The sequence below is a fragment of the Paramisgurnus dabryanus genome, chromosome 6, assembly GCF_030506205.2.
Source record: "Paramisgurnus dabryanus chromosome 6, PD_genome_1.1, whole genome shotgun sequence".
Classification (NCBI taxonomy): Eukaryota; Metazoa; Chordata; class Actinopteri; order Cypriniformes; family Cobitidae; genus Paramisgurnus; species Paramisgurnus dabryanus.
In genome coordinates this window covers 42,909,434-42,922,886 of record NC_133342.1, presented here as the reverse complement: position 1 = coordinate 42,922,886, position 13,453 = coordinate 42,909,434, and the positions used below count along the sequence as shown (strand labels likewise).

Sequence of the window (13,453 nt, the reverse complement as noted above, 5' to 3'; positions counted from 1 at the left end):
CTCTCAATTTCTATTTTCAAGATGGCTGACCCCTGGATCCTCAAAAGATTAAATTTCCAATATAAATGTATTGTTTTTTTTTCATTAAGGATGATTTGATGTCATTTTATTTAATATTTTTTAGATTATTCTAAAGAACAACTGTTAACGCATCAAAATACAGTTGTGTTGATTTGTTGATTATAGATAGATTAGACAAGAGTGAATAGACCGTTTCAGCAGTAACAACATAAACAAGCAGCTGTTGCGGTCCGCACGTAACGTCCGGTAAACTCTGCCAAGAATAAATATAACAACAAAGTTCTTTAAACGTAGTTTATTTATATAACAAGCAAAAAAACAACACATAGATTACCTAGGAAACCAAAACATTTGTTATTTTCAATGAGGCATTTGTTCAAGAGATCAGTGTAGCAACTAGTCAGACCATTAAAAAAACGAAACCGGAAGTATTGTTCGGATCCAGACGTGTATCATGTGCGTCCTATGAAACCGTCTATATCTGCACTACCATGGCACACTGGTGATATATCACTGGTGATAAACTCAGAGTGGGGTTCAAAGTCAGCTAATTGTAAAGTTAGTTTCCCAAATGCTGTCAAATCTACCCCAAAACAGTAAGATAGCTGCAACTGAACTGACAGGTTGTGCCAGCGCGGGAGAGCTGTGCCAAGGTTAATATGGTTTTAGTTAAACGGATTGTTTACAGATCGCACGGTACATATATTGCATTGGATGAACGATCAGGCTAAGTGTAGAGTTAAGGCATGAATTTAGGGTGTTCACACCTGCCTTGTTTGGTTCGATTGAATCGAACTCAAATTAGTTTCCCCCCTTGGTGCGGACCTTTTGGGCAGGTGTGAATACAGCAATCGAACTTTGGTGCGGACCAAACAACCGCGGAGAGACCCAGCTGAAGAGGTGGTGTCAGTCCAGTTCCAAACGAACTCTGGTACGGTTCGTTTAAGGTGTGAACATGTACCGACCTCGATTCGCAGCAAATGTATTATATTATTGTTATTCTGCTAGTGGGAGTGTATATATATCAAAAAACTAACAGTGTATCTGTATCTTGAAGTTGTATTTATTTGTCATATTTTCATTTTGTTTCTGTGTTCTTATTATATGACTAACTGTTTGCTAAATTATTTATTTACTTGAGAACTTCTAATTTAATATTATACAAACATTGGTATCCTAATTAGAGAGAAAAAATATCTATTTTTTTTGTGCAAATTTCTGGAAATTACTGCCACAAAATTACCGCCATTTTGATCGCAAAAATAAATCGTGAAATTCTGGAGGGACAAATTCTGTGTTTGAACAATTATTTTATTTATGAACTTTGGGTGTTAGTAACATAAAATAAACACATCACGTGGCTATAGACCACTGTCTGAATAGCTATTTGTATGAATAATGAAAGCCATATGTACAGTGCATCTCTCTCTATCTGTGCGGTGCAAAAGCCTAATAACTTTATACCTGAATATAACTTTCATACAAAACTTTATACAAAATATTATATTATAATATCGTTTAGATGACATTGTATGTGCTCATCAATATAGTGTCTGTATTTTGGTTTACCTGCTGATAACACCCAATCAGTAACAGAATATTGCATTACGAATTATATCCATGATTTTGCTTTTCCTGCTTTCCCCCACCTGATAATTTCTGTCCAATGAATGAATGACCTTAATACACATGTGGTTTTGTTTAAACATTTTGGTTCACTTGCATGTGAATGCGAACCACATAAAAAAAAAAAACATTTTATTTGGTCTGGACTAGGGATGGGCAATATAAACAATATGCAATATAAACGATAGAAAATTGGCATACGATAGAGATTTTAAATCTATTGCACTATCGCGATAATGCGTGTTAATGAAACAATCTACCCGCGAACTTTAGAGCCACGAGCTGCAGCCGAATAAACATGGATGAAAGCGTCAGCGAAACAGAGGAACTCATGAAAAAGACAGATGCAACATCTATTTTTTGGATTTAAGCCATAAGTTAACTGCTGCTCCACGCGCGAAATTGGCATTATGGTCTAGAAATTGTGAAACATGTATATATATATACATTACTTGTACAGTTTGGCTTTTGTAAGGGTCTATATAACCTGTTATGAAACGAGGCTATTGAAATTATTATATCGCAATACATATCGCTATCGCAAGAGGCTGCGATGTATAACGCAATATGGATTTTATGCCATATCGCCCATCCCTAGTCTGGACCAAAGCAAGTGAACTAGCGGACTTTCCTGGTGTATTCACTTAGTTGTATCGCATACATCAAAGTGCTTGGTAAAAGGTGGTAAAAGGATAAACCCTTGGCATCTACCTATACATTTGCTGCAGACATGGCAGAAGCCATCATAATAGTTCAGAAAAAAAACTGGGACAGATGTTTCATTTGTCAGCAGGACACCAAGGAAAAACTCATTCATCCGAGTTTATTCAACAGAGAGCACGATCGTACTGGTTATGCAAGAAATGTTCCATTATTTCATAAGATCAATGCTCTGCCTATCTTACTTAGTCCAACCCGACTAGATGAAGGTGATGGCATAGAAAACACATTGACAAGAAACAGCGCAAAGTATCATTCAAGCTGTAAACTTTTGTTCAATAATACAAAGCTGGATAGGGCCCAAAAGAGTGCATCTACTGCTGCTAAAGACACCGAAGATATGAAAGGTATCCATGTGAAGAGGCCAAGAGGATCCCAGCCCTTGAAATTTTATGTTGCTGTGGGCGGTTTCTTATCAAATGACCAAGACAATTTTCATGCTTATATCACCAACTAAATGATTTCTTAAGCCTAATTGCTCCACTAAGGTGGTGGCCATCTTAAAAAATGGCTGCCATCTTGAAATTTCAAGTAGCTGTGGGTGGATTATTGTCTAGTGACCATCAGAGACTGCTCATGCCAATTTCCATGCATGTATCACCAAATAAATCACTTAACTGATCCACTAAGGTGTCGGTCCTCTTGAAAAATGGCCGCCATCTTGAAATTTCAAGTTGCTCAGACAATTTTCTTGTCAAGTGACCCATGGAGACTCCTCATGCCAATTTGTTTACACTTGTATCATAAACTGAACCATTATATCACATAGCCGCTCCACTATATGTGTCACTGTTGCATCTTTTTTTACAAGTCGGATAGTAGTTCTTTGCCTCTAGTAAGATGAAAAACCTAAGCCACATTAGCACTTACCAAGCTGGGGATGTAGCTCAGTGGTAGAGTGCATGCTTTGCATTTATGAGGTCCTGGGTTCAATCTGCATCTGATTTACAAGTCATACAGTAGTTCCTTTACTGTACGTTTTGCCTTACATAACATGAAAAACCCTCATTTAGCAAAAGTGTGAACGCCAAGCTGCGGATGTAGCTCAGTGGTAGAGCGCATGCTTCGCATGTATGAGGTCCTGGGTTTAATCCCCAGCTTCTCCAAGTTCTTTCCGGTTTAAGAACGCTGTTGCATTTTACAAGTCGTACAGTAGTTCCTTGTCTTTGCTTCTTGCCTCTAGTAAGATGAAAAATCCTAACCATCTTAGCCACATTGCAGCTTACCAAGCTGGGCATGTAGCTCAGTGGTAGAGCACATGCATTACATGTATGAGGTCCTGGGTTCAATCCCCGTCGCCTCCATTATTTTAAGAACCCCTAAATAAGTGTTAATGTTGCATCTGATTTACAATTCATACAGTAGTTCCTTTAATGTTCGGTTTGCCTCACATAACATGAAAAATCCTCATTTATCAAAAGTGTGAACAACAAGCTGGGGATGTAGCTCAGTGGTAGAGCGCATGCTTTGCATGTATGAGGTCCTGGGTTCAATCCCCAGCATCTCCAGGTACTGTTCTCACTTTATGAAAAACTTTGAGTAATTGCTGATGTTTCATGATATTTCTCATGTTGCACAGTAAAAATGAAAGCCCTTAATCTCTTGAGTACAACCTAGTGGAAATCTAGTTTCTTGAAAGCTCTACGTTTGAGCTTATTGTACAAGTCACAAAATAATTTCCAGTAATCAGTTGCAACATGATCAAGTTAAATCCCTGAATATCAACGAACAACAAAGGCGAAACTGTAGAGAGGTCCTGGGTTCAATCCCCAGCATCTCCAAGTACTTTTTCGGTTAAAGAACGCCTGAGTAAGTGTCTCTGTTACATCTTATTTTACAAGTTGTATAGCAGTTCCTTGTCTTTGCTTCTTGCCTTAGTAAGATGAAAAATCCTAAACATCTTAGCCAGATTAGAACTTACCAAGCTGGGGATGTAGCTCAGTGGTAGAGCGCATGCTTTGCATGTATGAGGTCCTGGGTTTAATCCCTGGCATCTCCAAATGCCTACATTATTTTAGGAACCCCTAAACAAGTATTAATATTGCATCTGATTTACAAGTCATACAGTAGTTCCTTTACCGTTCGATTTGCCTCACATAACATGAAAAACCCTCATTTCGCAAAAGAGTGAACACCAAGCTGGGGATATAGCTCAGTGGTAGAGCGCATGCTTTGCATGTATGAGGTCCTGGGTTCAATACCCAGCATCTCCAGGTACTGTTCTCACTTTATGAAAAACTTTGAGTAATTGCTGATGTTTCATGATATTTCTCATGTTGTACAGTAAAAATGAAAGCCCTAAATCTCTGAGTACAACCTAGTTGAAATCTAGCTTCTTGAAAGCTCTGTGTTTGAGCTTATTGTACAATTCACAAAATAATTTCGAGTAATCAGTTGTAACATGATCAAGTTAAATCCCTGAATATCAACGAACAACAAAGGCGAAACTGTATGAGGTCCCGGGTTCATTCCCCAGCATCTCCAAGTACTTTTTCGGTTAAAGAACACCTGAGCAAGTGTCGCTGTTGCATCTTATTTTACAAGTTGTATAGTAGTTCCCTGTCTTTGCTTCTTGCCTCTAATCTGATGAAAAATCCTAAACATCTTAGCCACATTAGAGCTTTCCAACCTGGGGATGTAGCTCTGTGGTAGAGTGCATGCTTTGCATGTATGAGGTCCTGGGGCCTCATTTATCAAGCGTGCGTATGAACAGAAGTGTGGGTAAGAACAGTTTTACGCAAAGTGTGGAATTTATCAAATTTTACTTAAACGTAGAAATGTGTGTAAATATACGCACACATCGGAGTATGCGTACGCAGAGCATCTAGTGGTAGAATAGCGATACTACACAGGACCGTCCATCCTCAGCGTTAACAGAAACACTTTGCCTATTATCCACCCCCAGGTGTTAAAAATGATAACTGTTAATAAAGTAACTGCAAATCAGTATTGAAGTTAAGTAATGAAATAAATGTCTAACCCTATATAAGAAAGCTCCGTCAAATGCTTAAAGGACAAGTTCGGTATTTTAGACTTAAAGCCCTGTTTTCAGATTGTTTATGGTCAAATAGAATGGTTTTGACTGAAATTTCGACATTTTCGGCTGCCCTGAGAATTTTCGCGTGTTTGTGTTTCAGCTCAGACCTCTACAATGGGTTTAATGGTGCACTGGAACAATCCTTCCTAAAATGCATTAAACTTTCGTTTACAAAGACGTGAAACTCACCGAGTGGTCAGGGGTGTTCACTGGTATGCTCACACAAAAATCGCTCCAAAAGACGCATTCCAACAGGTTTTATCGTAGTTTTTACCAACTCCATTGACTGTATTAGACGTCCTGTGAGGTACGGTATTACTCCGCGCCGGGAACTTTGTTTCTATTCTTGCAATTGTCAAAGGCGGATTAGCGCCACCACCTGGGCTGGAGTGTTTATTATTCAAGCTCTAAGCGGAAGAATGTACGGGTGTGAGGCGTTTGGGGAAATAGGTCCACAAGTTAACAACGAATGCTAAAACAGCTGTTGGAAAGCATCTTTTGCAGCGATTTTTGTGTGAGCATATCAGTGAACACCCCTGACCACTCGGTGAGTTTCACGTCTTTGTAAACGAAAGTTTAATGCATTTTAGGAAGGATTGTTCCAGTGCACCATTAAACCCATTGTAGAGGTCTGAGCTGAAACACAAACACGCGAAAATTCTCAGGGCAGCCGAAAATGTCGAAATTTCAGTCAAAACCATTCTATTTGACCATAAACAATCTGAAAACAGGGCTTTAAGTCTAAAATACCGAACTTGTCCTTTAAAACAGTGGCTTATCTTGCATTTTTGGAAGACTTGGCAAATCATCCATTCCGCCGGGAGCTGATAATTTAATGTCAAACCACTTTTTTATTTCTAGGAGTGTTCTCATACCCAACGGAATTAAACTCACTGGTAACATGTTCCCATGCAGATTTGTTTTCTTTTGTTAGTCATTCCTCCCGTACTAAGTGAACCAAACAGATGTGTTATTAACCTCATCCACCAGTAACTCAATTTCTGTCTGTAAAGTTCCTATTTTACGCTCTCTTTGTCATTATTGCGATGAGGGAAAAAGCACAACCACGTGACTTGTAACGGGAGGTGTTGTCACCATATATGGTTCATTGGAGGCGTTTCGGAATGCAAATGACCATGAACGTGCACGAGCATGATGTTTAAGAACAAGTGGGATTTATCATCAAGGATTACTTACTGATGTGCGTACGAACCCCGTGCGCACGTTTGATAAATCCCGATTTTTTTGTACTTAGGCCCATTCTAAATTTCATTCGTAGGTACAAATATAGAACAATTTCTACGCCCTGTTGATAAATGAGGCCCCTGGGTTCAATCCCCAGCATTTCCAAATGCCTCCATTATTTTTAGAACCCCTAAATAAGTGTTAATGTTGCATCTTATTTACAAGTCATACAGCAGTTCCTTTACTGTTTGTTTTGCCTCACATAACATGAAAAACCCTCATTTAGCAAAAGTATGAACGCCAAGCTGGGGATGCTCAGTGGTAGAGCACATGCTTTGCATGCATGAGGTCCTGGGTTAGTCCACAGCATCTCCAAATGGCTTCATCATTTTAAGAACCCCTGAATAAGTGTGGCTGTTGCCTCCTATTTTACAAGTTGTATAGTAGTTCCTTGTCTTTGCTTCTTGCTTCTAGTACGACGAAAAACCCTAAACATTTTAGCCACATTGCCACTAACCAAGCTGGGGATGTAGCTCAGTGAGTACGTTTACATGCACAGAATAAGCGGAAAACTATCAAAAATCTGCTTATTATAGAAAACTGTTTTCATGCGTTTACATGCAAATCAATAAACTGGCTATGCAGACAACTGCGTTTAAATGGGACTTGGAGAATTATCAGTTTTCTCGCAGGCAGTGACGTCACCGCCTATAGTACATAGTAGTCAATCAAAAAGCCAACGGCATATCTGTCTTAAGCTATACAGTTGTATCTCTTCTCAGGTCTTCAGAACCTGTAAATGTAACATGAGCTTATATTTTCAGTTTCTATGCCAACTGCTTTAGTCAAGTGGAGACTTTATACGTTTCTTTGCGCTTACTTCCGCGTGTGACGTTCATCTTTCATACGCGGGGACATGCGCACATGGACAAAACCGTGAGAAAGCCAGTTAAGGTGTTTACATGCCACGTGAAATCGGCTTAATGAGCAAAAAACTACCTGTGCCGATCCGTTTATGGGCTTTCCCCAATAAAGGAAAACCGTTTTACCCGTTTACATGACCCCACACGTTATTAGTTTATTGAGCATAATCGGCGTAAGACTGTGCATGTAAACGCACTTATTGGTAGAGCGCATGCTTTGCATGTACGAAGTAATGGGTTCAATCCCAATTTCATGTAGCTGTGGGTGGCTTATTGTCTAGTGACCATCAGAGACTGCTCATGCCAATTTTTATGCTTGTATCACCAAATAAACCACTATATCACTTAACTGATCCACTAAGGTGTAAAATCTTGAAATTTCAAGTGGCTCGGACAATTTTCTTGTCAAGTGACCCATGGAGACTGCTTATGCCAATTATCACGCTTGTATCATTAAACTGAACGATTATATTACTTAGCCACTCCACTATGTGTTCTGTGTAGTTTATTGTTAAGGTCTTTTTTGATATCATGTTCTTGTATGTAGTCTTTTATTTTGAAAATCGTGTCATGCCATGCTTTATATTCCACTTCCTGTTTGTCACTATAAAACCGGTTCAATCTCTAAATCATATTGCTAAGTATTGTTAGTGTAACCGTTTTATTGTCATTGTTTTGTTTCTTGTTTATGTTCATGGTTTTGACCCCTGGTTGGCTGCATTTGGATTACGCTTTTGGATTACCCTGTTTGGATGTGTTTGCTTGCACTTTTGGGATTTACTAATAAAACCTCCCTGCATTTGGATTCTCTCTCTCTCTCTCGCTTTGTGTAAGCAACTCTTCATTACAGAATACTTAGTCTTACCAGAATCCAGCGGGAGGATTATTTATCCCAGCCGGCAACATGGAAGCCACAGTAACAAAACAGTAAGCGTGCATCGGAATCTGAACTGCGGCTGATAAATCCTTATCAATAACTTTGTATATTTCTATTGTGCTTGTGAGGGTGCTCTTAGATACATGTAATGTTACATACCACAGTTATATGATAAAAAAGCTTTGTTGAGTGTTTCACCTTTCAAACACAACTTGCCTAAATTACTGTATACAACACAGTAAGCGGGCATCAGAATCTAAATTGCGGCTGGTAAGTCCTTCCTTACAGGGCAGGACTTAAAGGCGGAGTCCACGATGTTTGAAAAACGGTTTGGAAAAGGAGACGGGCCGACTACCAAAACACACTTATAGCCAATCAAATCAAATCAAATGCCGGGTTGCGTATGTGTGGGGCGGGTCTATCAACAGAAGGTCCAGATTCTATTGGGGTAGGGGCGTGTTTGTTTAGGTGATTTCAAATATCAACATTGGCTTTCAAACATCATGGACTCCGCCTTTAACAGGGTGGAGGCCCCTGGGCTTGAATAAATTTTGGGCCCTACATTATCAGAACAAAAGGTACAAAAGCTGTCACTGGGACGGTACCCTTTAAATGGGTCCTAATATTTACCATTTAGGTACAGATATAGGTAAATTTTTACCCATTATATGCACTCTTTAGGTACAAAGGTGTACTATTTGAAAGGGTACCACCCCAGTGACAGTTTGTGTAAATTATCTTCTGAGAGTGCACATACAGTAAACAACCTAAAATAAAAAATATATCATAGAACTACATTTTAGGGAAGTTTCCCGACAGGGTTTAGATTAATCCAGCACTAGGCCTATTGCTAGGTTATATTAGGGCATTCAAGTAGTTTTTACAAACAAACCTTACAAAAACATCACTGGTGTGCGTCTTGAGACAAAACAATGGCAATGATATATGTTAAGATATATCAGTGCAAAATGTGTTTAAATTAAGACAGATCAAACATGCATTTTAGTCTTGGACTAGGATAAGACCTGACTAGGAAACTGCCCCTATATCTCTAAAGCAGAACATAAGCCCAGTCTAAAATTAAATCATGTATTTTAGGGATGTCACAAATCCAAATTAATCATGCACATTAAAAAATGCCCCATAACAACATTTAAAATCATTATGTTAGACTTAGCTTAAGAAGAGAATGATATGTTTTGATTAACATTCACCTTATTACACACCATATAATGTTATAAACATAATCAACAAGCGTATTTTGTGCATATAGCCTAAGTGGTGCAGTGTTTAACAATGAAAAACAAAAGATTTTAGGATGTAATTTAATAATTATGACAAGTCCATCATGTAATATTAGACACCAAAAACCAAAGTGGAGAAGATGATCATTAATTAATTTTGCGTCTGATATGAACGTAATACATTAATACTTTGAACGTAGATATAAAAATGAACACTTTTCAGAAGTTTAAACTGTGATTCTGTTAGCAAACATGCTGAAAGAGAAACTACAGGAAAGTTAGTCTAGCTAGCTTGTGGATTATATCAAAAAGCATCAGGACATCAACATGGCCATGATTTAGTGAATCATCACCTCCAGATGAAGTAATAAACTGGACTGATGATTTAAATGTCGACATAATCATATGTGCGTTGTTAACTCTCCGGATTTTATTATGTTTCGTAGCCCTGCTCCACTTCGAGCAGATTGGATTTCATTTGGCGCTACGCAGACCGCTTGGTGATGATGTCGAAGTACCGCGAGAGCGATTAGAAAGCAGACTTCTCCGTGTGAGCTCTCGCGGTACTCTGATGTAATATTTTGGCTGTTGTTGAACCACGTGAATACACCCGTCTGCTTTACAATCACTTTTGCGCCGTGATAATTTGATTTCATATAATGATCGGATCGCGCAGTGCCGCATGAAGTTAAATGTACCAAATATCAAATAGCGGACTGTATATGAGGTTCAACCCGCCAAAGTAGCAAGTGGAGCATGCGAATGGTGAGTGATTCAGATGTCAATTTATGAATGAAAGTGTCAAGGGTTTGTCACACACTGTTAAGTATTTTCACGCTTTTTTAAATGGGTATACGGAAATCCTTGACCATTACTAGTGGATATACTGCGTATACCTGCTGCGTATCACCTAAGATTACAAACAAACAAGAAAAAACAGAGTTACAAGACCTACTCTAGTAATCTTTCATACGGAGCGCTTCATTTTCGCGTTGCTCTTTCTCGTTATCTGTAAAGCTTATTTATGACTCTCATTTCGCGTATTCGCTATTATACTAGCATCTATGGGTTTCAAAAGCAGTAAACGCAGGGCGTCATATTCAGCACCAAGATGACTGACATATATATATTAACGAATTAAATGCAGCACCAAACAATTCCGCACCAACCAATAGGCCGTAAAATAATAAATGAAAACGACTGAACAAATCAAACGAACGCAAGCCGGCACGGAGGCCCTTATTGGCCGGGGCCCCTGGGCTCAAGCCCAATCAAGCCCAATGGTAAGTCCGGCCATGCTTCCTTATCACTAACTTTGTATATTTCTACAAAGTTAGTGATAAGATAGTGTTAAATTACAGACGTATTGTTAATTGTCGCACCTTTATTAATCGTTTAATGTTTTTAGTAAATTAAAACAGTCTAACATACGTGTTTATACACAGATGTTACAACAGGACATATCAAGCGATCTCTTCTAACAAAGCAATAGTGAAACGCAGTAACTTAAAGTAAAATGTTTTACTTACTGTGTATACTGCTCTGCAAATCCAGCATCGACTTCTTTACAAATTAATCCGCGGTACACAAAGTAAACAAACACCTCACGCGAGCTGGAACTTCTTCAAAAACAAACTTTAACCACGCATTCCTAATGTTATATTCTGAGCCTCCGTTATCCAGCGTCTGTGTTCTTCTCATAGACGGTTCTTCCACAACCGAAAACTCAGTTTCCATGGTTACTCTATCATTACAGATCAAAATAAAATAAAATAAAAATAAATGTCTCTCAGCAAAAATGTATTTAAAAGTCATTTTGGTTACATTTGGCAATCTTTAAAGACATGTTTACTGATTGTTGAGACACACGTGTGTCACGCGAAACTGTGGGCAGGGCTACAAAAGTGGTCATTGTATTTGGGTTTGGGGAGGGGCTTTAATTCTACTCTGATGTCATATTTCTCAGAATTCCTCGCTCGGTCGTTATACTGGCTTGGTGCCAAAAACTGTTATATTTCAGTAGCACGGACGTTTTCAGTTCTGAAACTTGCAGGATATTCATTTAAGTATGATTACCTCTTATATAACAAATTATCAAGTTAAAAATGAGTATTTGATTCACCGCTCCTTTAAGCATGTAACTAGATCCAAGCAGATTTGCCGAGGATTGATCACAGAAACAATTTAATTGTGAAATGCAAAACCGGTTTATTAAACTAAAGTTACACTACGAAAAACACACAATACCAACTACACATACAAATAAACAAACAATAACATAAAACATATATGAGAGAGAAAGGATAGAAAATTAAGAGAAAGTAAAAGAAGGGCAATATCACTCTAGACTTCACTTCTGCACAAACCATCAGAACCTCTAAGAATCGCCTAAATTAATGAGGGGTAGTAACTTAGGATCATCAAATGAATAAGCAATACTTGTGTTGGCTTTCGTGAGGTGCATGTGCGTGTCCAGAGATGCATGTGCGCGTAAGAGTATGAGGAAGAGAGTTACGATGAGTATGTGGTCACGTGACGGAGTCCTTGGAGTAGTTCCGCTGCGTAGTTCATTCCTTGCGTTATTCTGTTGACCAGATTAATCTGCGGAGATGGTCGAAGTTTGTTCAAGTGAAGAGTGCCTGAGAAAAACTGTCCCAAGGGAGGGCAGGTCTTATAGCGAGCCAGGCTGTGTGCCACCGCTGCGTGTCCCGGTGTTGAGCAGCATACTGTGTGCAGGCTGTGAGAACTGTGAGCAAAGGTGAATTGAAATGCAGGCCTTCTTAACCTAAGATAAGTCCAACCCATTGAAGTTGAGATGACCAATGTGAAAAGCTGTCGATCAAACGTGAAGACAAGTCTTTGTTCTTGCCAAACTTAATCTGCATAGATTTTTTAACGTTGAGATTTTGTTTCAATAATAACTTGGATTAATATTAAATGAGTTTAATATCAGTTAGGGTAACATGAAGCATACCCAGACAGCAGGTGATTCGCACCGGTTCTGTCTACAAACTGGCAAATCCATGTTACAATCACCTCCGTTGTACTGCTACAATACGGATCCAGCCCGGGACAGGTTTTAGTGGGAGGGAACAACAATCACAAGTCAGATTCGGGCCATATCCATGGAAACGAGCGCGCATCTGGATTTTTTGGAAGTGGATCGAGGTGGCCACAGTTTCTCTCCTACATTACCACACAATTTTTTCAAGGTAATTAAGCTTCTAAAGTGTGTTTAAACTGCTATTAATAAATTAATTTGTTGATTATGTTGTGTACTCGCTACCTTTTTTGCTCCTTAGATCAGTTTTGAAAAGCATTAGAGAACTTTTACGTTATCAGAGGGCATGAAGACGGTCGATGACTGTAAAATTATATGTATTAATTAAGCAACATAGTGTGTTTAAACTGCTTTTAATTAATTAATTTCTTGATTATGTTGCTCCTTAGATCAGTTTTGAAAAGTATTATCTAACTTTTACATTATCAGAGGGGATGGAGACGGTCCAGAACCCTGTAAAATTAACGTTATTGACAAATACTGCTTATAATAGTGTTACCTATTATTCATTTTTACTTCTTAAATGTGCAGTATGGAGGGATTTTCGGGTCAGATTGTAAACTAAAAGTCTAAAACTAAAAGTCTTAAACGAAAACTAAAAGTCTAAATTTGAAACTAAAAGTCGAAGTTGAAAAAACTAAAAGTCGAAGTCGAAAACTAAAAGTCGAAGTCGAAAATGAATTTTGTATTTAGGATTGGGCATTTTTTTATTTAGGATTGGGCATTTAGCTATGAGGATTTAGGATTGGGCATTTAGGG

General features: G+C 38.5%; 3 non-coding genes across 3 annotated transcripts; all 3 read left to right on the top strand.

Annotated features, from left to right (window-relative positions):
* Positions 1–3,401: 3,401 nt before the first annotated feature.
* Positions 3,402–3,473, top strand: trnaa-cgc (transfer RNA alanine (anticodon CGC)). Its single transcript has one exon. It is a non-coding gene; the product is annotated as a tRNA-Ala (tRNA).
* Positions 3,474–3,803: 330 nt separating this feature from the next.
* trnaa-ugc (transfer RNA alanine (anticodon UGC)) lies at positions 3,804–3,875 on the top strand. Its single transcript has one exon. It is a non-coding gene; the product is annotated as a tRNA-Ala (tRNA).
* A 633-nt stretch (positions 3,876–4,508) lies between these two features.
* On the top strand, positions 4,509–4,580 carry trnaa-ugc (transfer RNA alanine (anticodon UGC)). The gene has a single exon. It is a non-coding gene; the product is annotated as a tRNA-Ala (tRNA).
* The last annotated feature ends 8,873 nt before the right edge of the window (positions 4,581–13,453 follow it).